The sequence below is a fragment of the Podarcis liolepis genome (assembly GCF_965112155.1).
Source record: "Podarcis liolepis genome assembly, chromosome: 3".
In the NCBI taxonomy this organism is placed as follows: Eukaryota; Metazoa; Chordata; class Lepidosauria; order Squamata; family Lacertidae; genus Podarcis; species Podarcis liolepis.
In genome coordinates, this window is record NC_139557.1 from 11,721,849 (window position 1) to 11,748,691 (window position 26,843).

Here is a 26,843-nt window from a genome sequence, read left to right on the forward strand (position 1 = left end):
CTGCGCCTTGGCTTTTGAATGGTTTCGGGAGTTGAACGCACTCCCGGTACAGATTAAGTATGAGAACCAAGGTACCACTGTATGTCTTTATATACAGTGGTACCTCGGGTTACATATGTTTCAGGTTACATACGCTTCAGGTTACAGACACCACTAACCCAGAAATAGTACCTCGGGTTAAGAGGTTTGCTTCACGGTGAGAACAGAAATCGTGCTCCGGCGGCGCAGCAGCAGCAGGAGGCCCCGTTAGCTAAAGTGGTGCTCCGGCTAAGAACAGTTTCACGTTAAGAACAGACCTCCGGAACGAATTAAGTACTTAATCCAAGGTACCACTGTATTAGACTGATTGTTTTTCTTCCACACTCACTTACCACAAGGGAAGCACTTTCCCCAACCCCCAGGGGGTACTCAGGGGTACACAGAAATGGCACATTTTTTCTAGAAGAAAAGCACTGGTTAGGAGTGTGCTACTTGCTGTAACAACTTCATGGCGAGCTCCGACACCCTTTTTCCTATCACTGCGCAAAGGTACATTTTTGTCTATTTTTGTCTGCCTGACATTATTTTAAAAACGATAGAAGCCTGAATTACGCATGCAGCCAATTTGCTGGGCAGCTGGGTCACGTAGTTCAATTAAGGGAGCTGCTGATGCTTAATTACTGCTTTCTTGGCAGCTCTCTGTTACCAGCGACATTACCAGCACTGTAAAACCATACATTGCTTTTAAATCCCCAATAAAGTGGTACCTCGGGTTAAGTACTTAATTCGTTCCAGAGGTCCGTTCTTAACCTGAAATTGTTCTTAACCTGAAGCACCACTTTAGCTAATGGGGCCTCCTGCTGCCGCTGTGCCGCCGGAGCACAATTTCTGTTCTCATCCTGAAGCAAAGTTCTTAACCCAAGGTACTATTTCTGGGTTAGCGGAGTCTGTAACCTGAAGTGTATGCAACCTGAAGCGTATGTAACCTGAGGTACCACTGTATAAAGTCAAACCTTGGTTCCCAAATGGCTTAGTTGCTGAACAAATCGGCTCCCGAACGCCGCAAACCCAGAAGTCAGTGTTCCGGTTTGCGAACGTTTTTCAGAAGCTGAACGTCCGACACAGTTTCTGCTTGAGTGCAGGAAGCTCCTGCAGCCAATCAGAAGCCGGCCTTGGTTTTTGAACGGTTGCAGGAGTCAAACGGAGTCCCGGAATGGATTAAGTTTGAGAACCAAGGTAGCACTCTAACTGAACGACCTACTTCTCCTGCATGATTCTCTTTGTTTTCTTAGATCTAGAGGCGAGACTTCTGTAGTGTGGATTTTCTATTCAGGGTGTTAAAAAAAAAACCAGTTTATATGCAAAAGGGTCATTAGTATGCAGAGCACTAACCGCTTGTTTTATGAGATAGCTTGCTTGGGGAAGTCTCCTCGCTGGAGAAGAAGGGGAAATTAACCATCCAGGGGATAAAGATGTAGCGTATTTAGAGGGGGTTCCAGGGAGGGAGGAAGCAAAGGCAAAGAAGGAGTGGGAGAAACAGGAATTAGGCTGTGGGCAAACTTCACCACGGTGACTTAGGCACAGCTTGAGAGGAAGGAAAAGGCAGCAATCTGAGGTCTAGCCACCCCAGTGGCAAATCAAGGGGAGGGGTTTAACTGATGGGGAAGAGAAGCTAATTGCTCACCTGATAATAAAGAGATTAATAGGCAAGTAAGACTGCTTAAATAAATAGATCTCAGAAGGGCTCTGAGGATGGGAAGAGCTCTAAATGTGTCAGAGTGAAGAGCTCACCAGGCAGGGAAGCCCTGGGTTACATAATGGGAGGGGGACACAGGTGGCTCTGTGGTCTAAACCACTGAGCCCCTTGGGCTTGCCGATCAGAAGGTTGGCAGTTTGAATCCCTGCTCTGTCCTAGCTCCTGCCAACCTAGCAGTTCAAAAGCACACCAGTACAAGCAGATAAATAGGTATCACTGCAGCGGGAAGGTAAATGGCATTTCCGTGAGCCCTGGCACTCATCACAGTGCCTTGTTGCTCCAGAAGCGGTTTAGTCATGCTGGCCACATGACCCAGAAAGCTGTCTGTGGACAAACGCCGGCTCCCTCAGCTTGAAAAGCGAGATGAGCACCGCACCCCATAATTGCCTTTGACTGGACTTAACCGTCCAGGGGTCCTTTACCTTTACAGAGTGGGAAGGGATAAGCTCTCACACTGCTCTTATTGTTAATTTGATTAAATAGGTGTATTTAACTGGAACACTGTGCACTGCATCCTGCAACTCTGAGATCCATTTTAACACAACTCGGGCTACAAATAGAGCTAACAAGATAATAAAAACAATTTTGTCCCCTTTTGCAGGCCAGGGACATACACACAGACACTTCACACACACACACACACACACACACACACACACGGAGAGGGGTACAATTCACTGGGGAGCAAACGTTTTTCACAAGTCATTGCACACTTTTGGCTCAGGCGCAATTAGATCTACAGTTGCACTGAAGGAAAGTGCTTGCAAAACCAGACCGAGAAGAATAGTTTTTTTTTATAACCAGATTAAGGAAGAATCACGGCGATGGGCATTCCTGCTGGCCAACTGGCATTGCAAACGCATCAGACGGCATTGTAACAGACACAGAGAAAGTCCTGCCAGAGGGCTTTGCTTGATAATGCCACATCTTGGCAGCACCCAATCGGAGGCACCGGCAGGCTGGGGGGGGGGGAGGCCCACTGAGAAAGCTTTTATTGCAGGAGACTGTGGCACTGAGCTCCTGCCTGCTGCTCCTCTCCGTACAGAAGGCCCAGCAGACGTTTCCCGGCAGTTTGCTTCCCAAATCAGATCCTCTGTTCCAAACCCAGCCTTTTTAGATACACTTTCGCCTCTGCGTTTCACTGCTTCCTCCTCAAGTTTTACTAAGCTGCTCTTTTGTTTTTAAGACAGCGTTTGATTTTTGTTTGATTTTAGGACCTCGTACCTACGGGACCGCCTCTCCTGGTATGTCCCACGGAGGACATTACGGTCTTTAAAGAAGAACATACATTTAAAGAAGATTGGAAAATATTTATTAATTATATGGAGGGAAACTTGTGTATATTTGAAAACGTAGACAGCATTAAGATAAATTCAACAGTGCACCGTATTTTTCGCTCTATAAGACGCACCAGACCACAAGACGCACCTAGTTTTTGGAGGAGGAAAACAAGAAAAAAAAAATCTGAATCTCAGGAGCCAGATCAGCAAGAGGGATCGCTGCGCAGTGAAAGCAGCAATCCCTCTTGCTGTTCTGGCTTCTGGGATAGCTGTGCAGCCTGCATTCGCTCCATAAGACACACACACATTTCCCCTTACTTTTTAGGAGGGAAAAAGTGAGACTTATAGAGCAAAAAATACGGTAAATAAGTGTAAATTTAACAGTGTAAATAAGTTTTGACGGATGTAATAATGGAATACTGAATCGTTTAGTTATATAAAATACGCAGGGATTTATGTTATACAAAATGAACCATAGAAAGAGAAGAAGGGAAGTCATTGATATTTTAAGGTTGTTTAAATGAATATTATAAAACGCAAAACAGAAAAATTAATAAAGATTATGAAAAATATAGAACTACTGGCTTAAACCACTGGTGTGTTCTGCCAGTGCATGCTACTTTTCTGCTTTTCTGCCTTTCTGCAATCTGCCACTGCAGCGGTACCTCGTTATCTACTTGCACTGGTATGCTTTCGAACTGCTAGGTTGGCAGGAGCTGGGACAGCAACGGGAGCTCACCGCGTCACGGGGATTCAAACCGCCGACCTTCTTATCAGCAAGCCCAAGGGGCTCAGTGGTTTAGACCACAGCACCACCCACGTACCTAGATGGGTGTGGCTCTGGTTGACTCCATAAAAGAGCCGAGTCATGCAGCCATTTTCTCAGTCTTTATTTCCTTGCTTCACTTGCTCACTTGTCTTGCTGTTATTTTGCTGCCATGCTGCTCTCCTGCAGCCATTTTGTCTTCTTAATGTCATTTTGCTGTCTGCTGACTCTCAGCCAGCAGCGCATGAGTTTAGTCTCTGTTTGAGATGAACTCACTCTTTATGTAACTACTATGTAAAGCCTGCCTTTCAGGGATCAAATTGTGAACTGAAATGTGAGTCAACTTTTTGTTACTTTAGTCAGAAAGACTCTTGTGTCTTTATTCTTTTAAGAGGGATTAAAGGGGACACCATGATATAATCTTAACTAAGAGATTCAAATAAATCTGCAAACTAGCTTCCAGCTATATAGAAGAAGAAGAAGAAGAAGAAGAAGAAGAAGAAGAAGAAGAAGAAGAGGAGGAGGAGGAGGAGGAGGAGGAGGAGGAGGAGGAGTTTGGATTTGATATCCTGCTTTATCACTACCCGAAGGAGTCTCAAAGCGGCTCTCCTTTCCCTTCCTCCCCCACAACAAACACTCTGTGAGGTGAGTGGGGCTGAGAGACTTCAAAGAAGTGTGACTGGCCCAAGGTCACCCAGCAGCTGCATGTGGAGGAGCAGGGAAGCGAACCCGGTTCACCAGATTACGAGTCTACTGCTCTTAACCACTACACCACACTACACCACCATATTGGTGTGAGTGAAGGAAGCATGATACCTATGTAAGATATCTGTGATGGCCTGGGATTCCGATTCGGAGGATGAAACAGAGGAATCCCAGCCTGCACAAGAGTCCCCGCCTCCAGGGCCGGCTGAACTGGGGCAAGGCCTAGATGCTGAAGAACCTGCACCTGTGGCAGTGCATCAGGAGCTGGCCCCAGGTGAAACCCTTCTGGCCCCAGAGAGGCTTGACGACTCAGTGGCCACAGGTGAGCCTCCTCCAGGGCCCAGTAACCCTTCGGCCTCTCCTGATCTGCAGAGGCTTAGGGCAGAGAGGCGAAGGGAACTGGTTGCCCCCAGGAGGAGTGCTCGCTTTAAGGCCAGAGGAGGCGGGGCTCCTGGGGGCCGGGACCGCCCCTGGCCTTAGAAGAGGATAAAAGCCCAGTCAGCCCGGCCCCAGGTTGCGGGAGCAACGTCGTTGTTGGCTTTGGACCTTCCTGTGTTCCTGATCCCTGCTCGGCCTCCTGTTCCTGACTATCCGGTACTCCTGTTCCCTGCTCGGCCTCCTGTTCCCGACCATCCGGTGTTCCTGTTCCCTGCACAGCCTCCTGTTCCAGCGTTCCTGTTCCCCCCGCCCGGCTCTCTGCCTCGGACCTTGCCCCTCTTCGTGTGGACTCTGCTACACCCAAGGTACCTCACCCCCGGGACCAGCACAGTTTGCTCCCGCCACACCCGCACTCCCCCTTCGTAGGGGTGCGTTCGGGAAGAGCCAGAGGCCATGGCTGAACAGGCGGCTACACTGGTGGGTTTGGCCCAGGAGAACCAGGCCTTGACTCACACCGTGCAGCAGCTCAGCGACGCGGTTGTGGCACTTCAGCAACGCTTGGAAGCCCTACCGGCTCCTGGGGCCGACGCCCCGGCTCCGGGCAAGTACCCAGTGGCTTTGCCTGAGAAATTTGATGGAGCCCCGGCCAGCTTTCCCATGTTCCTGGCCCAGGCCAAGCTGTATATTCAGGGGCGAGCCCGGAACTTTCCTGACGACCGCACCAAGGTGCACTTTTTGATTAGTTTGTTAAAGGACCAGGCGGCCAAGTGGGCGTTGCCGCTACTCAGGCAAGACTCCCCCTTGCTGGCAGACTATACGGGGTTTTGCAATCGTTTGGAGGCCGCGTTCGGCAACCCCCAGAAAGAGAGTCAAGCCAACCGGGCGATTCGGCGTTTGAAACAGGGCAAGTCCACGGTGGCCACATATACCACGGAGTTTCGGCTGTTGGCACAGGACTTGACCTGGAATGACTCGGCACTGCGGGACCAGTATCTCGAAGGGCTTTCGGACGAGGTACTGGACCAGTTGGCCACAATGGAACGCCCCACCACGCTGGACACTCTCATTCAACGGAGTCTACAAATAGACGACCGGTTGGAGGATCGTCGTCAGGCCCGGGGTCGTCGACACTTCCAGTTCACGGCACCAGCTTTTTCCGGCAGCCCCACGGTCACAACGGATTTAATGGAGGAGCCTATGCAGCTCGGGGCAGTGCGGCCACGCCTTTTCCCCGCAGAGAAGGCGCGGCGTCGGGAGAGAAATCTCTGTCTTTACTGTGGCGGAAGTGGACACTTCGCTCGGTCCTGCCCTGAGAAACGCCAGCCGCAGGGAAACCGCCAACCCCAGTAGCTGATGGCCCTAGCTACCGGGGGTCCCAAACCATACAGAATGGGCCCGCACCAATGGACTTGCAACATCTTATGGTTTTGGTACGTTTATACCCTCCAGGTGGGCCCTGGATCCTCACCCATGCTTTGGTAGATTCAGGGGCAACCCGCTCCTATATGGACGCTGCTTTTGCCGCCCATCATCAGGTGCCACTTCGGAACAAGCCAGTACCGGTCCAGGTGGAAGCGATTGACGGACGACTTCTGAGTTCAGGTGCCGTTACTCAGGAGACCCAGCCCCTGGTCCTGTGTCTCCAGCAGCACCGGGAGTTGCGAACTTTGGACATTGCCTCTATGCCCCGCTTCCCCCTGGTGCTCGGGATGGACTGGCTGGAAGCCCACAACGTTCAGATTGACTGGGTCAAACGGACCGTGCACTTCCCAGACCCATGTTCCCATGCTCAATCCGGAACGCTGGCGGCCGCGCCCTCAGAGGAGGCAGCACCCACGCTCCCAGCCGTGTACCAGGACTACCAGGACGTGTTCGAGGAACGGGGGGCAGACCAGCTGCCGCCGCATCGGCCTTTTGACTGCGGCATAGACCTCCAACCCGGAGCGCCTTTACCAGTGAGTCGCTTATATTCCCTAACAGAGCCAGAGCGCGAGGCTTTGCAGGACTTCTTGCGCAAGAACCTGGAGCGTGGGTTCATTAGGCCTTCCACCTCGCCTACCGCGGCACCAGTGCTTTTCGTTAAGAAGAAATGTGGGGAACTCCGCCCTTGCCATGATTACCGAGCCCTGAACAAAATTACCGTCCCAGACCGGTACCCCTTGCCCCTTATCTCGGAGCTGCTGGAGCGGGTGCAAGGGGCACAGGTGTTCACCAAGCTGGACCTCCGGGGGGCCTACAACTTGATTCGGATCCGAGCCGGGGATGAGTGGAAGACAGCGTTTGGGACCCGGTACGGGCAGTTCGAATATTTGGTTATGCCTTTCGGTTTGTGCAACGCGCCTGCGGTGTTTCAACGCTACATCAACCACGTGTTTCAGGACTTGTTAGACAAGTACGTGGTGGTGTATTTGGATGACATACTGATTTACTCCCGTGACCCGGCTCGCCATGAGGGACATGTCCGGACCGTGCTGCAGCGCTTGCGTGAGCATCGTTTGTACGCAAAGCTCAGCAAGTGCGAGTTCCATCAGCGGACTGTGGACTTCCTTGGTCACCGGCTCTCTCCAGATGGGGTGCAAATGGACCCGGGGAAGGTGACAGCGGTTCAAGAATGGGCGGCACCCCGGAACCGCAAGGACCTACAGCGTTTCCTGGGGTTTGCCAATTACTACCGGACCTTCATCGCTGATTATGCTCATCGCACCACCCCGTTGACCCGGCTACTGCGCCCAAAGACGCCGTTTTCCTGGGACAAGGAGGCAGAGGAGGCGTTTCAGGGGTTGAAGGCCTGTTTCCAGAGGGCACCAATCTTACAACATCCTGACCCCTCTCGACCCTTTGTGGTGGAGACCGACGCTTCCAGTACGGCTCTCGGTGCCGTCTTGTCTCAACAGATTGGTCCTGAAGCGCCACTCTTACCCTGTGCCTTCTATTCCCGCCAGCTCCTACCAGCGGAGCGTAACTATACTGTGTGGGAGCGGGAACTACTGGCCATCAAGGTAGCCTTTGAGGTCTGGCGCCACCATCTTGAGGGGGCACGACATCCGGTGGAGGTGAGAACCGACCACCGGAACCTGGAGTACCTCCAGACCACCCGCAAGCTGAACCAAAGACAGATCCGGTGGGCGTTGTTCTTTTCCCGGTTCCAGTTCCGGATCCGCTACATCCCTAGCTCTCAGAATCAGAAGGCGGATGCCCTGTCCCGGAAACCTGAAGACAACGCAGACACGGTACAGCAAGCAGAACCCACCACGATCCTACCTCCGGCTGCATTCCTGGCCACCCAGGAGGCGCAGCCACTGCAGGTTCGGGTGCGGGAACAGCAGCGGGTCGACGCTTGGGCCCAGGATCGGCTCCGGGAGCTGGCTGAAGGGTCCAGCCCACAGTATCCGGGGCTGGTCCTGCATCAGGGCCTTCTGCTACATCACGGTCGTCTGTACATCCCGCCAGGGCCACTACGGCTGGAGGTTCTCCGGATGGCCCATGATGCCCCAGCAGCGGGGCACTTTGGACGGTATCGGACCACCCATCTGGTCAGTCGTGAGTTTTGGTGGCCCCGCCTGAAGGCTGACGTGGCTCGCTACGTTGCTGGTTGTGATGTCTGCCGGCGCGCCAAGGGACCTACTGGGCGACCCCCCGGCCTACTTCAGCCATTGCCAGTTCCACCGCGCCCTTGGCACACGGTTTCATTGGACTTTATAGTGGACTTACCCTCGTCTCGTGGCTGTACCTGCCTTCTGGTTTTCTCCGACCATTTCACCAAGATGGTGCACTGCGCTCCCTGTCCATCTGTACCCACAGCCAAGGAAACTGCTCAGCTGTACCTTCAGCATGTCTTCCGCTTGCATGGCCTACCTGAGCGCGTGGTGTCCGACCGGGGCGTTCAGTTCACATCCCGGTTCTGGCGAGCATTACACCAGACCCTCGGGACAGAGGTCTGCCTCTCGTCAGCCTACCACCCACAGACCGATGGCCAGACAGAATGGGCGAACGCGGTGCTGGAGCAGTACCTCCGGTGTTACTGCAGCTACCAGCAGGATGACTGGGTCGACCACCTGGCATTGGCAGAGTTCGCCTATAACAACGCGGTGAATGCGTCCACCCAGCAGACCCCGTTCCAGGCCAGTTATGGTTATCATCCACGGCTGTTTCCAGAGGTGCTGCCGGCGTCCGCGGTCCCGGCGGTGACGGAGTGGCTTCAAGAGCTCCAGTCCCAGCAACAGCTTTTGGTGGAGCAACTGCACCAGGCCAAGGAAGCGTACAAAGCCCAGGCCGACCGCCACCGCCAGGTGGGGCCGGAACTTCGCGTCGGTGACCTGGTTTGGCTCTCCACTCGCCACCTCCACCCCTCTCGACCTTCGCGGAAGTTGGACGCCCGCTTCACCGGCCCGTTCCCTATCGTAGACCAAGTCTCTCCTGTGGCATTTCGTCTCCGGTTACCCGCAACCCTGAAGGTTCACCCGGTCTTCCACAGGTCCCTTTTGTGCCCGGTGGCCCCACCTGACGAGTTCCACCCGAACCGTCCCCGACCGCAGCCAGTGTTGGTTCGGGGAGAGCCTGAGTACGAGGTGGAACGCATCCTGGACTCCCGATACCGCAGGGGAAAGCTGCAGTATCTCATTGACTGGAAGGGGTACGGACCGGAGGACCGTTCCTGGGAACCAGCGGGCAACGTCCACGCACCTGCCTGCCTCCGAGAGTTCCATGCGACGTACCCCGGCAAGCCGGGTCCGGACCCTCGGTTGAGGGGGGGGCCTGGGAGGGGGGATGGTGTGATGGCCTGGGATTCCGATTCGGAGGATGAAACAGAGGAATCCCAGCCTGCACAAGAGTCCCCGCCTCCAGGGCCGGCTGAACTGGGGCAAGGCCTAGATGCTGAAGAACCTGCACCTGTGGCAGTGCATCAGGAGCTGGCCCCAGGTGAAACCCTTCTGGCCCCAGAGAGGCTTGACGACTCAGTGGCCACAGGTGAGCCTCCTCCAGGGCCCAGTAACCCTTCGGCCTCTCCTGATCTGCAGAGGCTTAGGGCAGAGAGGCGAAGGGAACTGGTTGCCCCCAGGAGGAGTGCTCGCCTTAAGGCCAGAGGAGGCGGGGCTCCTGGGGGCCGGGACCGCCCCTGGCCTTAGAAGAGGATAAAAGCCCAGTCAGCCCGGCCCCAGGTTGCGGGAGCAACGTCGTTGTTGGCTTTGGACCTTCCTGTGTTCCTGATCCCTGCTCGGCCTCCTGTTCCTGACTATCCGGTACTCCTGTTCCCTGCACAGCCTCCTGTTCCAGCGTTCCTGTTCCCCCCGCCCGGCTCTCTGCCTCGGACCTTGCCCCTCTTCGTGTGGACTCTGCTACACCCAAGGTACCTCACCCCCGGGACCAGCACAATATCCTTTCCTACTATCCATAACATTCTACACTTCCATGCTTTTTCTGTCTGCTGGACATATTTCTAATGAAAGGGAGTCACTGAAGAGTCAGCTGTCACCATTTATGAATGAGAAAACAAGAGAGAGAGAGAGAGAGAGAGAGAGAGAGAGAGAGATATTTTAGGAGAGCTGTAGTCACTCCCAAAACTAAATTTAAATAATATTATTTTAAAAACGCTAAAAGTAAAGTAAAATTAAAAAGTTACCTTCTGCAAACCCCTGTCTACACATATACAACTAGGATCTACTGAGCCAAACACCAGCTTCCCAGGTGTTTGGGCAGTATCAGGTATGTGGCAAAACTTAAAGGTATATCTAATTATTGCTGGGCCACCTTCCATTGCCGATGGGGCTGGTTTGTTGGCTTGACAAGTACCAAATCACACAGGCCTGATTGACAGAAATCAGATGGAATTTGTACAACATACACAAATTGCCCTTACATTACAGAAATTGCCAGAAGCATCCTTCAGCAACTAAACTGCTCCGTCATTCTGTAACACAGAATTATTCTGAACCTTATGTAGACACCTTGAGTCTCATTTGGCGACAAGCATGCAAAATCCAGCTACATTCTTTGGACTGATGAATCCTTCCCCCTGCCATCTCTTCTTTTAAATCCCCAGTACGCAGACTTCGTTCCTGCTAGGCACATCAAATTCAGTAAACATCTAAAATACTAATGAGATGTCGTTCTATTCTGGCATGTTTTATATTTATACACATATAAATGAAAACCTACTCAAACACACACTGTTCCAAGGTCTGCACGTCACATTAAACCATAGCATTAAAAAAACCACAACCCAACTATAGTTGAATGTGAATGGGTATCAATTCCTGCTCAAAAATTTCCCATGATGCACCTCCCATTCTCCTGTTGTTGTTCTGCCACAAATGAAACAAGCCAGAGTCTGGCTCGCGGTGTCATCTTGGGCTTGTAATATGTTTCACACCAGCCTCTGAGAAAATCGCAAGCAAATAGCCAAGAACAAACCTCGATTACTGTTCATTGTTTGGAGAGAAACAAACCAAGAGCGAGGGTTCAGACAACAGGACAAGCCAATCTCTGGTTTGTTTCATCTGCAGCACGATGGCAGTAAGAGTGGAGGGGGAACACTGCAAGAACTTTTAAGCAGCATTTAAGCAGCATGCACCGGCATAGTACTCATGCTCATTGAACCATAGATTGTTTCAAACCACAGTTTAGTGTGACGTGAGAACCAGGCCACTACCTACAAAACCTTCACTGCCTCAGGCTGTCAAATCCCACTGAGTGGCAAAACCTAATTCTTAACCAGGGTTGTAATACACAGTGGTGAATTGTGTGTGAAGCACAATCTGTAAGAAGCCAAACTTGAAGAGCTGGGCACATATACATTTCTTGATTACTTAAAAGGGAAACAAAGAGCAGGTTTAGGGGAGCCAATCTGGATCGGGACCTGGGAAGGGGGCTTAAACCTTCCCCCCCACCACCACCACAATTCTGATCCAGAACATGGAACTCAAATAGGAGCTCCCTGCTGCAGTGCAAACAACAAGTGAAGTCTGATCTGGATCAGGGTTCCCTGCCTGCCTGCCTGCCTGCCTACACACACACAGGGGAGTCAATCTGGGAGGGGAGGCAGAACTGCACATCCACAATTTACTTTTAAAAAGCAGCTGATGCCTCATCCAATAAGGTGGAAAACTAGCTACAGGAGATTTGGGGGAAGTTGCCCCTGAAGATGCTGCTGAACTACATCTCCCATCAACCCTAGTCAGCAAAGACAGTAGTTATGAGTGAAGGGAGCTGTAGGCCAACAGCTGGAGAACCATAGGTTCTCCCCTCCCTGTGCTTCAGCTGCAAAACATACAGTGGTGCCCCACAAGACGAATGCCTCGCAAGACAGAAAACTCGCTAGACGAAAGAGTTTTTCCGTTTTGGAGGTGCTTCGCAAAACAAATCTCCTATGGGCTTGCTTCGCAAGACGACAATGTCTTGCGAGTTCCTGCGGGGTTTTTTTCCTTCCCCCCCTTTTTCTAAGCCGCTAAGCCGCTTATCAGCTGATCCGATCAGCAGATAAGCCGCTAAAAGCCGCTAAAAGCCGCTAAAAGCCGCTAATAGCGCTAATCCCCTAATCCGTCAATGGACTTGCTTCGCAAGACGAAAAAACCGCTAGACGAAGAGAATCACAGAACGGATTCATTTCGTCTTGCGAGGCACTACTGTACAGAAATAGGGCAGCTTTGTATTCTGTGTATTCAGAGACAGAGGAGCAAGGAAAGCAGAGAATGTTGGTTTCAACCTTTCCTAACAGCCCTCAATTATATTCTGGAAATGTGGGAGATTACAAGGGGTCAAAAAATAAATAAATGGATGTACCGTGCCATATTAGAAGCAAAAAAAAACTTGCTTTGATGAATTGGAAGAACCGCAAAAAGATTCCATTGACCACATGGATTGATAATATGGACAGACTAGCTACATACGAATGAATTGCATGTTGACGCAAATTAAGAATGAATAAATATGAAGAAATCTGGAAGGAATATTTAAGTGATAAAACAGACAGTGGTGGGGGAGGAGAGGTGGGGAAATATTGTTTAAAAGGTGTAGTTATAGGTATTTCAGTACTCAAATCTGAATTGTCAAATTGTGTTATTAGTGTTATTATGGTTTTTGTTGTGCCTTTTGCAGTTGTTGTTTGTATTGAAAAAAATGATTAAATAAATTAAAAATAAAAGACAGTAGTTACTACAGAAATAGGGCAGCTTTGTATTCTGTGTATTCAGAGACAGCTTGGTTTCAACCGTTCCTAACAGCCCCCAATTAAACCTCTGAGAAAGAAGCCCATTTTTATTTCCACTTCCATGTACTAGGAGGTTCCACCATATCTCGGTACACTGCAAGTTTTCAGTTAGATTACATGAGAGGATACCTACCTTTTCAAACAAGTTCACATCTTAGAAGCACTCGCTGTGAAGAACAGCTCTTTTGTCTATGAAAAAGAAAAGAAAAAAAACAAGAAGTGGTAAAAATGTGGCGTGGCGAAGTTCACAGCACTCTAAATTAAATTGCATTTCCACAATTGATATTTACGGCGCTGTTCAAAACACACAACTTGGGCATCTCCCCATTAACGACATCAAGTGATAGCCAAGGGCACAATCCAAGGTTTAATTGCTGATTGCAACAGGAGTTAAGCATGCACTTAAACCTAATGAAATAAATGAGACAAGGGCAGGCTGTTGTCCCAAGATTTTAGGGCATCCTTAAAACGTAATTTGATCTGAAGTCCGCCAACATTTCACATTGCTCCATGCAGGTCCAACAGCCTGAAAAGAGATGTTGAGAGTGTGCATGTTCAGTCCTTTGCTATAACAATAGCAGGGGATGAGGAGAAAGCAGCGCCAGAATTTTAGTCCACAAGGAAGGGATTAACCTTTTCCCCAACACGGCAGTCCCACTGAAAATCCTCAGTCACTATCGCCACCCCTGAAATTGCTATTTTTTTTCCAGGACGCCTCTGCAGGAAGCAATGGGAACTTTCCTCCTAGGTCTGGCAGTATATTGGGTGATTGCAGTGTGGACAAAGCGTCCCTCTGCATCACAATCTAGGTCTTGCTTGCTTTTTCGGTGGGGACGCACAAAAACATGACCGCTTTTTTTAAAGGAGAAAAGCTGCAGACACATTAACATGCATCCACACATATGACGTCTCCTTCTGCTTCAGCTCCAAGTTAATGTCTGTGAGCCTTTTACCTGTCCATTTCTCTGCCCAGCTCCTCACACCTCAATTATGTTTGTTTTGACTGCAATCTCCCATGCAACTTGCTAGTATTCAGCACCATTAATGAAGAAGAAGAGTTTGGATTTGATATCCCACTTTATCACTACCCGAAGGAGTCTCAAAGCGGCTAACATTCTCCTTTCCCTTCCTCCCCCACAACAAACACTCTGTGAGGTGAGTGGGGCTGAGAGACTTCAAAGAAGTGTGACTAGCCCAAGGTCGCCCAGCAGCTGCATGTGGAGGAGCGTGGAATCAAACCCGGTTCACCAGATTACGAGTCCACCGCTCTTAACCACTACACCACGCTGGCTAGATAAGCATCTGGGCTGCAGCCTGGGAGACCAGGGTTCAAATTCACACCCAGCAATGAAGCTCACTGAAGGACCTTGGGCCAGTCACAGTCTCTCAGCCTAACCTGCCTCATTGGGCTGTTGTGAGAATAAAATGGGCAGGATGGCGTATTGTGTTACATGCCTTTAGTGGCGTAGCATGGGCTGTCAGCACCCGGGGCAAGGCAAGTAATTTGCGCCCCCTAACCCGTGGATTTGCTCCCCCTTACCCGTGGATTTGCGCCCCCTAACCCTAACCCCCAGATGTTGCGCCCGGTGCGGCCGGCCCCCCCTGCACCCCCCCATGCTACGCCACTGCATGCCTTGAGCTCCTTGGGGGAAAGGCGGACTGTAAATGTAAAAATAAAATAAAAAGCACATGAATTCAAACTGTACCCCAGTTTCATTTTCACGGAGTGTTCCAAAGCCAGCTTCATCCAAGTTAGGTACTCCCAAACTTAGTTGAGTAGCACATGCCCAAAGCAATAATTGGAGTGCATCCTTCGCTGTCCAAAAAAATAATACTGTAATAGCACAGAAAGCTGGGGCTGAGTCAAATTACATCCTGGAACTTTGCAGCCCCTTTCAGAGGCTGCCAAACAGGATGAACAGGCTCCTTTCAGAGATGCAACAAGAATGCCCACCTCCCTCTGTCCCTGTGCTGCACTGCAGCCTTGCAGCGCAGGGCTGGAAGCAAGACTAGTGCACTTTGCCTGAGAGCAAGGATCTCTCTCCTGTGCTGAAGTCTTGCAGCATGACACTGAAAGAGAGCAAGCATCACCCTGTTGCCTTGGCAACAGGGAGATGTGAGCTTTAAGCACTCTTCCACAGCTCCTCGCCCAGAGCCAGAAGCTTCTCCGAGACAAGATAAAATGGCACGGAGGTCCACGGCAGTGTGCCCAACCACAGAAGAGGCAAAATGAAACTGCAGGATGGTGGGCCACATTTTGCACTCCACGATTCCCCCCTTTCCCCACTATCATGTGTGGCAAATGCTTCAGCTCCACCTTCCATAAAATCAGCACGAAATAGCTAGCAATGAAGCAGAAGGGCAGAATGAGCTCACGGGCTCTGGGCAAGAGCCACTGCTCAGCATGGAGAAGGTCGCAGGTTCTCTTTTTTCATTTATGTAATTTTTATTAATTATTCTGTTTTACAATTTAAAATATGCATTTAAACATCCTTAAAATATCAATGACTTCCCTTCTTCTCTTTCCATGGTTCATTTTACAATACCATAGTAAAGTTAAAGGGATCCCTGACAATTAGGTCCAGTCGTGGCCAACTCTGGGGTTGCAGCACTCATCTCGCTTTATTGGCCAAGGGAGCCGGCGTACAGCTTCTGAGTCATGTGGCCAGCATGACTATGCCGCTTCTGGCGAACCAGAGCAGCACACGGAAATGCCGTTTACCTTCCCGTTGGAGCGGTACCTATTTATCTACTTGCACTTTGATGTGCTTTCGAACTGCTAGGTTGGCAGGAGGATCGCGAGGATTTGAACTGCTGACCTTCTGATCGGCAAGTCCTAGGTTCTGTGGTTTAACCCACAGCGCCATCCGCGTCCCAGTACAATACCATAAATCCCTGCATATTTTACAAAAACTAAACCATTCAGTATTCCATTATCACATCCATCAAAACTTCTTTATGCTGTTGAATTCATCTTAATGCTGCCAACATTTTCAAGTGTACATAATTTTCCCCCATAGTCTCAAGGTTCAATACCCAGCTCAATCTTCAGACAGGGCTGAGAATGTCCCCTATATTAAACCCCAGAAAGCCACTACCTTTCAGTCAAGACAATAATGAGTAAAATGGGCCCATGGTCTAACATGGCATAATGCAGTCTCCTGTGTTACTGTGGGCCACTGCAGCCTTCCTCAACCTCCAAATAGCGTTAGGCAAGAACTCTCTTGACTTTTATGGTTATATGTGCTGGAGCTGATGGGAAATGGAGTCCCAACAACATCTAGAGGGCACCATGTTGAGGAAGTCTAAAGAAGCACCAAATCCCATGGAGAGGATTGTCAGGAGGTTCATATCTCCCACAACAATGAATCATTTTATTTTTTAAATATATATATATATATTATTAGTATTTGCTTTCGTATATTATTAGTATTTTCGTATATTATTAGTATTAGTATCGTATATTATTAGTATTTTCCCAAACAACACAAAAGATATCAAAAAATAACAATACACAAAAACTAACATTCAAGAAACAAAAAATCCGTATCTTACAGATTAATAATATAAACACTAAACAAACAAACATTGACTTCCACCAATCCCACAGCACCTCCTTTATCTCTCATTGTGTCTTCCTGTTTTCCTTATCACCTCTATCCTAACATCTAAATATAAATCCCTCTTTCTTATCCTTTCACTTCACAAGGTTATTCCAGACTCAGCCAGATTTCTGCCCTAGAACCCTGACTTTTAAGGTATTCATTTAGGCACTCCCATTATTTTTTAGTTCACTTTTTGGTTTTTGTCTTACTATGTCTGCCAATTTGGCTAATTCTAAGTATTCTGAAAGCTTACATAACCACTCTCCCCAAGTGGGTAACTGATTCCCTTTCCAATACTTAGCCACCAGGATTCTTGTTGCAGACGTTGCGTATAATAAAATTTTAGTTTTGTCTTTTGGAATATCATCATTTAAAATTCCTAAAAGGAATGCCTCTGGCCTTTTACTGTATGATATACTTAGTATTTTCTTTATTTCTTCCTGGATCCACAAACAATGAATCATTGTATTGTAGCCTGGGAAGGGATCCTGAGGGTCATCAAGTCCAGCCCCCTGCAATGCTGGAATCTCAACTACAGCATCCATGGCCATCCAGCCTCTGTTTAAAAACCTCCAAGGAAGACTTATACAGTACAAGTCCGAATCAGATAAGTGCTGGAGTTGTAATGAAGTTGAGGGTACGTTTTATCATAGGTGGTGGACTTGTACAAGGGTAAAAGTGTATTGGGAAATGATATATAATGAATTGGGGGGAAAATGTTTTAAAGTACCTTTCCAAAAAAACCCAAAACAGAGTCATTATCACTGGGGATAATTCAGATGGAAATTCCCAGGTGTCAAAAAATGTTATTTTTGTATGCCACTACTGCAGCCCGTGTTTTTCTAGACCAAAAATGGAAAACGAGCGAGGTCCCAACCAAAGAAGAATGACAACTTAAACTGATGGAATACGCGCAGCTTGCAGATTTAAATACAGAATAAGAGAACAAGAAGAACGTATGTTTAAAGAAGACTGGAAAGTATTTATTGAATATATAGGTGAAAATTATGTACTTTAAAAAACGCTGGTAGCATTAAGATAAATTCAACAGTGTAAATAAGTTTTAATGGATGTAACTATGGGATACTGAATGGTTTAGCACATGTAAAATATGCAGGGATGTATGTTGTGCAAAATGAACACGGAAAAAGAAGAAGGGAAGTCATTGATTTAAGGTTGTTTAAATGAATATTCTGAAATGTAAATTAGAAGGAGCGTCTCCACCCCCATCGTTCTGCCCAGACACTGAGGTCCAGCTCCGAGGGCCTTCTGGTGGGTCCCTCACTGTGAGAAGTGAGCTTACAGGGAACCAGGCAGAGGGCCTTCTCAGTAGTGGCGCCCGCCCTGTGGAACGCCCTCCCACCAGATGTCAAGGAAATAAACTATCTGACTTTTAGAAGACATCTGAAGGCAACCCTGTTTAGGGAAGTTTTTAATGTTTGTAGTTTTATTGTGTTTATAATATCCTGTTGGAAGCTGTCCAGAGTGGCTGGGAAGGCCCGGTCAGATGGGTGGTGTATAAGTAATAAATTGTTGTTGTTGCTGCTGCTGCTGTTGCTGTTGTTGTTATAAATGTATTTACGTCCCTATTTTCATTAGAAAAATGTTGGAGGGTGTGATGTCCTTATAGACCAAAACAGTTTGGTTGACTGCCACCAGCAATCTTTCCCTCACAACCATTTCTGATTCTATAATAAAGTTGTTTTCACAGTATGGACACATTTTTTAATGCATTGTTCTCATTTGTAAAGGAAAAGGAGAGAGGGGGGGGGTAAGCACATTCACCAAAGCACATCGTCTCCATGGTTTGGCAGCAACAGAACACCAGGACCGGCTCCTCTTGTCAAGTTTCTATGACAAAGCATGATTATGCAATTGACAAATGATAATAGTTCCCATGTGCAGTTCAATATTCGCTTAATTTAAGGCTCTGCAGAGAACAGGCAATCACAAACATGGCCAGAGGGAGATACAGATTTGGGGGGAATGTGAGTGAAAGTGAAATGACTTCTCTTATCATCTAGTTAATGAAGTCTGACAGTGACCAGGTCCTTGCAAACGCAGCCATGAAACATAACTGAATTATGTCCCTGGCTGCAGGAAGACTCCTGCCCCCATTACTTATGGAGGGAGATGCAACAGGCAAGGGGGCAGATATCCCTGTCACACAGTTTGCCTATTCTAGCTGACATGACCTGGCGGGAGTTGCCTGTTTTGTACACCCTCGGTACTTATATTTATACACAGCACCATAACAGTGTGCAAGGGAAGAAGCCAAAAGATGACAGTCTGCAAATACTATTTGTCAAGATGGTAAAATAAGATTGCTTTAAAAACAAAACAAAACAACAACAACAACAACAACAACAACAACAACTGCAAACGATTTAGAAATCACCTTCAATGGTTAAGAGCCAACCCTGCATAGAACTGAATTTCAGGCAAATAAAAATGGCATTTTCAAACAGATATTTGAGGTTTTCCAGCCTTGCTGTCTGTGAGCAGACACAGCTTCCATAAACACACTGCTAGAAGCAAATAAACCATAAACACACTGCAAAAGGAGAGAAAATTACAGCCACCATCTACGAACAACATGTTTCTAAAGTACACTCAACAGAGATAGGTGGGGTTATTTCACCACATTCGAGCTGAAACGCACTTATTTTCCCCTGGAATGGTGCACTTTTCATTAGCAAAGATCAAATGGAGCTTGCACTGTTCCGCCAAATGTTTTGGTCCTTCGTAGACAAGGATCATACACCACCCATTATAACCACAACTATCATAAGATGCCCCACAAGTCAGATCTTATCTTCCCACTAAAGCAAACTTCACCAATCGGTCAACTAAAATAAACCACATGACAATTGCCCGTTTTTAGATTGTCACATCTTTTCTAGACACCAGTTCCCACCTGTTCCCAGTCACTGCACGATTCCAGCTACATTCTCCTTGGAGGTTATCAACATTTGGGATTTCATCCTGCACAAGGGCTCAAGCAGGAAAAATAGGTGTGTAAATTGTTTGCAAAATCTTCTGCTGCCATATATTGCCCAGGGTGTACGGAATCGGTGCTTTTGCCCAACACAGCTGCTTCCCCGCCGAACCCCTAAATGGACTTTTTGCAGTAAAGTAAATTGTGCAAGAAGATCAAACCTATCCATTCTTAAGGAAATCAGCCCTGAGTGCTCACTGGAAGGACAGATTCTGAAGTGAGGCTCCAATACTTTGGCCACCTCATGAGAAGAGAAGACTCCCTGGAAAAGACCCTGATGTTGGGAAAGATTCAGGGCACAAGGAGAAGGGGACAGCAGAGGACGAGATGGTTGGACAGTGTTCTCAAAGCTACCAGCATGAGTTTGACCAAATTGCGGGAGACAGTGGAAGACAGGAGTGCCTGGCGTGCTCTGGTCCATGGGGTCACGAAGAGTCAGACACGACTAAATGACTAAACAACAACAACAAATTGCCAGGAGAATGTGCCAGGAGTAGGGATATCGTCTAACCTCCCTCCAATCAAATCTGAATGAATGCCCATTGAACAGCCAACCTTCATTCAAGCTTTGTGCAAAGACTTCGGGAAGAATGTTCAATGAGCAGGTCATCTGGAAACGACCTGGGATTCCACCTTTTTTGTTTGTTTGATCATCTCACTTTAAAGATGCTGGGTTCTGTTTTCACTGCTGGACTTGATGGGCCTTCCGCCTGGTCCAGCAGGGCTGTTAATGTTTGTATGATGTGTAAGCCAGCCCTGCATTTACATTACAATTTCAGGCAGGAAGAGATATAGATGTCCACAGGCTGTATGAAATGCTTCCTTTCCTCTCTGGTCGACAACCAAGATGCTTCCTTCATTTGTACCATCAGGCTTCTAAATCTCATCTGACAAGCTTGCAGCTTTTGCAAGCCCTTTAGGAAGAGGTTCCCAGTATCACATCAGCAGCAGCCAAGACCTGTGTGGTACGTGAAGGAGACAGAGATGGCACCTCAGGTTTCAATTCTTTCCCATTCCTCCATCCTTTCCAAACAGCTCCAGACAATTAGTGTAAATAAAGATAACAATAATTAAAACTTGCTGGTCTTCGGGGGAAAGAGATGAGGGAACAAGCTTCCTTCCATTTCCTGTTGCATTCCAACTAATTGTTAATTACTTTCTTAAATACTTTTGTGGGCACAAAGTAATGTATTTTTCATCTTACATTTATTTTCTAGTCCACAGCTCTTCAAGGATATTGAAGAGTTATTTGTGCTCCTATGATGATGAGGAGGAGGGGCGGGTGTGCGTATTTTGAATGGTTTGTCTTTTTATAAAAAGCAAAACACAACACAACAACCCCTAAGCCTCACGCTGTGTCTTTCTCGGCCGCATTTTCCCATACACTTACTTCAAGGTTATAAAAACTTTCATTTCTATCTGCCAAGTTCATGGGAGTAAAGCACGAGATAGCGTCTCAAAATTCAAGAGGCCGCCTATCTTGCTTTGGTTACTAATTTGTTTCAACGTTTGGGACAAAAAAAGTGTATCAGCTGGTGAGAGAAGCCAGAATTAATCCCACACCTGAAGGACTGGATAAAAAAATCCATTTTATTAAATTTTAAAACCATTAAGGAAGGCACAATTGCATTAAATAATTTCCTTAAACTGACATCTGTATGCAACACAAACCTATTTTAATCTATGAAAGGGTTGGGGAAACATTCCGGCAGGATTCCGTGGCTCAGACCTTATTGGTCTGTTTTGTGGTCTCATCCCTAGTTCATTTCACACACCCCCCCAAAAAAAACCCCACAACAACACAGAGTTTATGCTCCCCCCCCCCGATTTTTTTTAATTTTTATTTCTGTAGTTCGGCAAATTTAGGAGTTCCCCTAAGACTGTGAAAGGGAGAAAGGGGCATTCCAAGCTCTCAAAGAAAATACAGTACAAGCACCTATTTAATTTGTTCTTTTTAAAAAAGAAAAAGAAATCAAAGGCTTAATCACAGTTAAGCTTTCCAAGTGCCCAAGATGAACAGGTTCATAGTAGCAATGTGTTGGCGAAAAGAAAACTTAACACATTGTTGCTTTGTTCTTTATTGCTGCACTAAAAAGAAGTTTCAGGAAGTGGATTAAAATTTAAACGTTGTTCAAACAATCACAACAATGCTTCATTTATAAAACCCTGTCATGGTTGCTATGGGTGAAAGACATATTATTTACACACATACACAGAGAAAAATACAAAAATATATGAGGGGTGGGTGGGATTTTCCAGCTGTCTGTCAACTGCTTCTGCAAGCAAACTGGATTAGGGACAATCATCCCATGGCCTTCCTATTTGTCTGGCAAGCAAACCGGCTGCACACTCACTAAAGAGAGAGCTACAGATTGCTGTGTAAACCTGACTGGCTTGAACTAGAGGATTTTTACTGTGGTTTAAACCACAGAGCCTAGGACTTGCCGATCAAAAGGTCGGCGGTTCGAATCCCCGCGACGGGGTGAGCTCCTGTTGCTCAGTCCCTGCTCCTGTCAACCTAGCAGTTCGAAAGCACGTCAAAGTGCAAGTAGATAAACAGGTACCACTCTGGCGGGAAGGTAAACGGTGTTTCCGTGCACTGCTCTGGTACGCCAGAAGCGGCTTAGTCATGCTGGCCACATGACCCGGAAGCTGTATGCCGGCTCCCTCGGCCAATAAAGTGAGATGAGCGCCGCAACCCCAGAGTCAGCCATGACTGGACCTAATGGTCAGGGATCCCTTTACCTTTACTTTACCTCGGGTTAAGAACTTACCGTAATTGTTCCGGAGGTCTGTTCTTAACTTGAAACTGTTCTTAACCTGAAGCACCACTTTAGCTAATGGAGCCTCCCGCTGCTGCCCTGCCACCACTGCACGATTTCTGTTCTCATCCTGAAGCAAAGTTCTTAACCCAAGGTACTATTTCTGGGTTAGTGGAGTCTGTAACCTGAAGCGTCTGTAACCCGAGGTACCCCTGTACTCCCATCAGCCTTAATTTATTCCTAAGACGCTACCCAGGAAACATTTGCATTTTTTTTATCTTTACAGCCACCAATAAACTGAATGAAAACATCATAACTAATTGTAGCCATGTGTTTCATATAAGATAGACTCCAGTTGGTAAAATATGTTAATCCCCAGGGAATGGGGCCTACCATAATGAATTCTTTAGGGTACTGGATTCTCAGGAGATGGGGAAATGTGTGTTGTGAAGGGAGGAGAGAGGCTAGCGTTTGTGCTTCCTTGGGGAAAGAAGTAATTTCTCTTCTCGTTCATTTCTGTGAATTAATCAGTTTGAAAGATACAAGCAAACCCCTCAAGAGCCCCGTGGAATAAATGCAGAAAAGACACAACCAGTAGTGGAATGCTATTGAATTATTTTGCAGCAACAATAACAAAAATGACTTACTTGGGATCATTTAAAAAAACATATGCTTGCTGTCTACATTATCTAATAACAGACGCCAAAAGTAGACCGGGGTGGGATGGGGGCAGGGGGCTTGCCAAGTCTAAAGACTGGGGGTTAAAGAAAAAGGCTGTGTTGTCCAGACCAAAGGGGGAAGAGAATCACCATAAAGAATTTAAAAATGGGGAGAAGAGGCTCCATTGCTCACTGTTGCAAGACTTTTATCTTAGCTCTACGCTTTTTGGGGTGAACGGAACCTTTTTCGAGAGCGCTCAACAGAAATAATGGACAAAAACAGAATATTCAATTATACTGTAATTGAGCAGTGCACAGAATAAATAGAGGGGGTGGGGTGAGAGAGAATAAAGCAACAAGACAAACTTCCTACATCTCTCTTAGAGGGCCTTTTACCGACACTCAGATCAGGTGAGAGCTCTGAGCATGTTAGTGTTATATTCACAACTGGACGAACCATTTCAGAAAGCTAGTGGAAAAACAGTGGGCTTGAGCAGCCAGGTTACAGCACATTTGTACTACACATCGCGAAAAGCGCTGTTTGTCAAAATGCATCCCGGCTATTGAACACATATGTTCTCATTAACTACCCCCCACCCCCCCAAAAAAAAACACCAACCCAAAGAGACACCACTTTGAAGTGGTATGCTGTTAACCTACAGAGAAATGGAAAGTCCTAAAATCTGCCAATCTGCTGTTTCTTGGGGATAGCGGAGGATGTCATGAATCAAACCAGTATTTGCAGATATGTTAGGGGAACAGAGAAAATTAGCTGCCAGGGTCTGTGCTGGAAGGGGTGAGAGAATATAGACTTTCAGGGAAATTGAAATACACACAGTTTCAAATTATGAAACCTACATTTTACTTACCATATTAAGAATATGTAGAACCTAAGCACTTAAGGTCACGACTGAACCTAATGGTCAGGGGTCCCTTTACCTTTTTAAGCACTTAAGCACAACCTAAGAACCTATGTTTGGTGTATTTGTGGCATATAGCTTTTGCAGAAACAGTAATGGCCAGTGGTGGCAGATGGAACAGTAAGCTTCTGTACCTACAAGGGGCAAATAAAAGTTGAGGATTGAAGCCGTGCTGGCTGGGGCCAATGGCAGTTGACCCAAGACATCTGGGGGAAGGGGGACAACAAGTTTGAGCAAGGCTGGATTGATGTGCCCTGTGAACCTGGCCTGTTTATGCTTAAAAATAGTGGTCCCCCAAGCCAAATAAAAAAAGCCATGCTTCAGTTCCAGCGTTTTAATTTAATCATGAGTCACAGCTAATTTTTCCCTTTGTTTCCAATGAGGTTTCAATGCAATTGGCTTAATCTGGATCAGAGCCAAGTATCTAGCCCTCAACATGCAGCAACAGAACAATCAGGTCTGAAATGCAAGATCTTGTAATAAGGCTAACAAGATCACATTAAAAGGTCTCTTCCTTCCCAGGTTTTCCAAGGAGAAAGGAGGAAGGGAAGTTCCTTTTTTTAAATTGCTTTCATGTTTGCCTTCACATTTCAAGTTAGAGTGACTATTCCAGATGTTCCTCAAAAGGCCAAAGTCGCAAAAAGAAAGAAATGCAAGCAAAACAAGAAGTTATAAAAATTAGGCTGCATTTGATACCATTGTTTTCTGAAGAGTGAGTCCCAGTCTCATAAAACATGTTCAGACATAAATTAAATGCAGGCGCCTAGATAAATAAGGGACGCGGGTGGTGCTGTGGGTTAAACCACAGAGCCTAGGACTTGCCGATCAGAAGGTTGGCAGTTCGAATCTCTGCAACGGGGTGAGCTCCCGTTTCTCTGTCCCTGCTCCTGCCAACCTAGCAGTTCGAAAGCACGTCAAAATGCAAGTAGATAAATAGGTACCGCTCCGGTGGGAAGGTAAACGGCGTTTCCGTGCGCTGCTCTGGCTCGCCAGAAGCGGCTTAGTCATGCTGGCCACATGACCCGGAAGCTGTACGCCGGCTCCCTCAGCCAATAAAGCGAGATGAGCGCCGCAACCCCAGAGTCGGCCACGACTGGACCTAATGGTCAGGGGTCCCTTTACCTTTACCTAGATAAATATTTATACTTTTATCAATTTAGCAGGGGGTTTTTGCATTAGAATTATATGAACACCATTCCAAATTTTGTATTTATTATATTATGAAGAAAGTTTCTTTTAAAGATCTAATTGGACATAATGGAAAACTGTAGTTTCACAGTAGTACAGACAAGTCTTCAAAAGCCTCTGATTCATGTTCTCCTTCATCTCCCCTTGGGAGCACCAGGCGCACAGAGGTGTGGCTCATATAGGCTTGTTCCCACAGCAGAAAACCATGGTTTCCCTTACATATGAACCAGACCGTAGGCTAAGTTCTCCTACAAACTATGGAGAAGCACAGGAAACTAGGACCCTTCCTGCTGTCCTCTTGCAGGTGGATTTCTTCACCATGCGTAGCTTGAACAGTTCGTACAGATTCCAAACCAGCAAACAATGACTAGCGTTCGCCTTCCAAGCCAAAATTGGAAAGCATGGCTTGAAGGAAGTTTCTGTTTCTGGTTTGGAGGGAAAGTGCTAGCCACGGACTGCCAGTGGCAAATTACATAACAAGTGATAAGAAAACAGAAAGAGAAGCTGTGGGTAGAAAGCACAGTGCAGACTTTCTATGCAAAGGATCCCAGGTTCAAGTCCATGGAATCGGAACAGGTGAAACGTTTTTTTGGAGATGATATATAATGAGCTGAACAAAAATGTTGAAATATACATTTACAAAGAAACCAGAAGCATTTATATTGGGAATGGTGAGAAGTGATATAAATAGAAAAGGATGTAAGCTTTTTTTATATGCAGTAACAGCAGCTAGAATACTATTAGCCCAGAAATGGAAGCAAGAAGAATTGCCAACGATTGAAGAATGGAGGATGAAGTTGATGGACTATGCAGAATCAGACAAATTAACAGGAAGGATCCGAAACCGGCAGGACCAGAAATTTACCGAAGACTGGAGTAAATTTACGAACTATATGAAAAGTATTTGTGATGATCAGACAACGTTTGCAGGTTTGCAAGAAGTTCTGTGAGGAGTATTGTTGGAAATATTGTAAAAATGGAAAGGGGGAGATGATAAGTTAAGAGAGGTAAAGACAATATAAAATTAAGTAATGCATAAAAAGGTTAAGATGGAAGATCATCAGAGGTGCTGATGGAAGTCCAAAAAAGTGTATTTGTAATAATTTGTGTGGTACGTTTTATAATTTGTATGTTAAAATTAATAAAAATGTATTTTTTTAAAAAAAAAGTCCATGGAATCAGAACAAACAGCAAACAGGCATGGCTGGTGAGCAAGAAGTATGAACAAGATCACTCCTCTCTGTTGTGGATCCTGTTTGCTTGCAGTAAGTTAAATGCCTCCAGAGCAGGTGGTACATTTTCAGTTGAAGAAAAACACAAAAGGCAGCCAAAATGAATAGTTGTTGGGGCAAGGTTGTACGGAGAGTACGAAAGTTGGCAAAACAATACTGTACTGCCCTTTTGAAACAAACAAAATGAACAGAAAGGAATCTTATTTCTGGATGTTGGACAGCCCAAATATTTTCACTGTCGTGTTGAGAATCACAAGACTGCCTCCTCTTCCTCCTCAAGCCTCCCTACTTTAGAAACAATATCTTTTAACATGCTTACGCCCTGAATTGTGTTTTCAAGGATACTAACAGTGTGTTACAGTGTGGCCTGTATCTGTTCTCACATTTTATGTCCACATCTTGCAAATGT

At 47.0% G+C, this 26,843-nt stretch overlaps 1 protein-coding gene across 13 annotated transcripts in view; it reads right to left on the reverse strand.

The window, feature by feature from the left end:
- PLCB4 (phospholipase C beta 4) overlaps window positions 1–26,843 on the reverse strand; it is a 213,959-nt gene that overhangs the window by 176,396 nt on the left and 10,720 nt on the right. For all 13 annotated transcript variants that reach the window (XM_083495903.1, XM_083495902.1, XM_083495898.1 and 10 more), the window contains one exon: window positions 13,204–13,259. The gene's annotated coding sequence lies outside the window, so the exon portion shown is untranslated. The remainder of the gene's footprint in view (window positions 1–13,203; window positions 13,260–26,843) is intronic.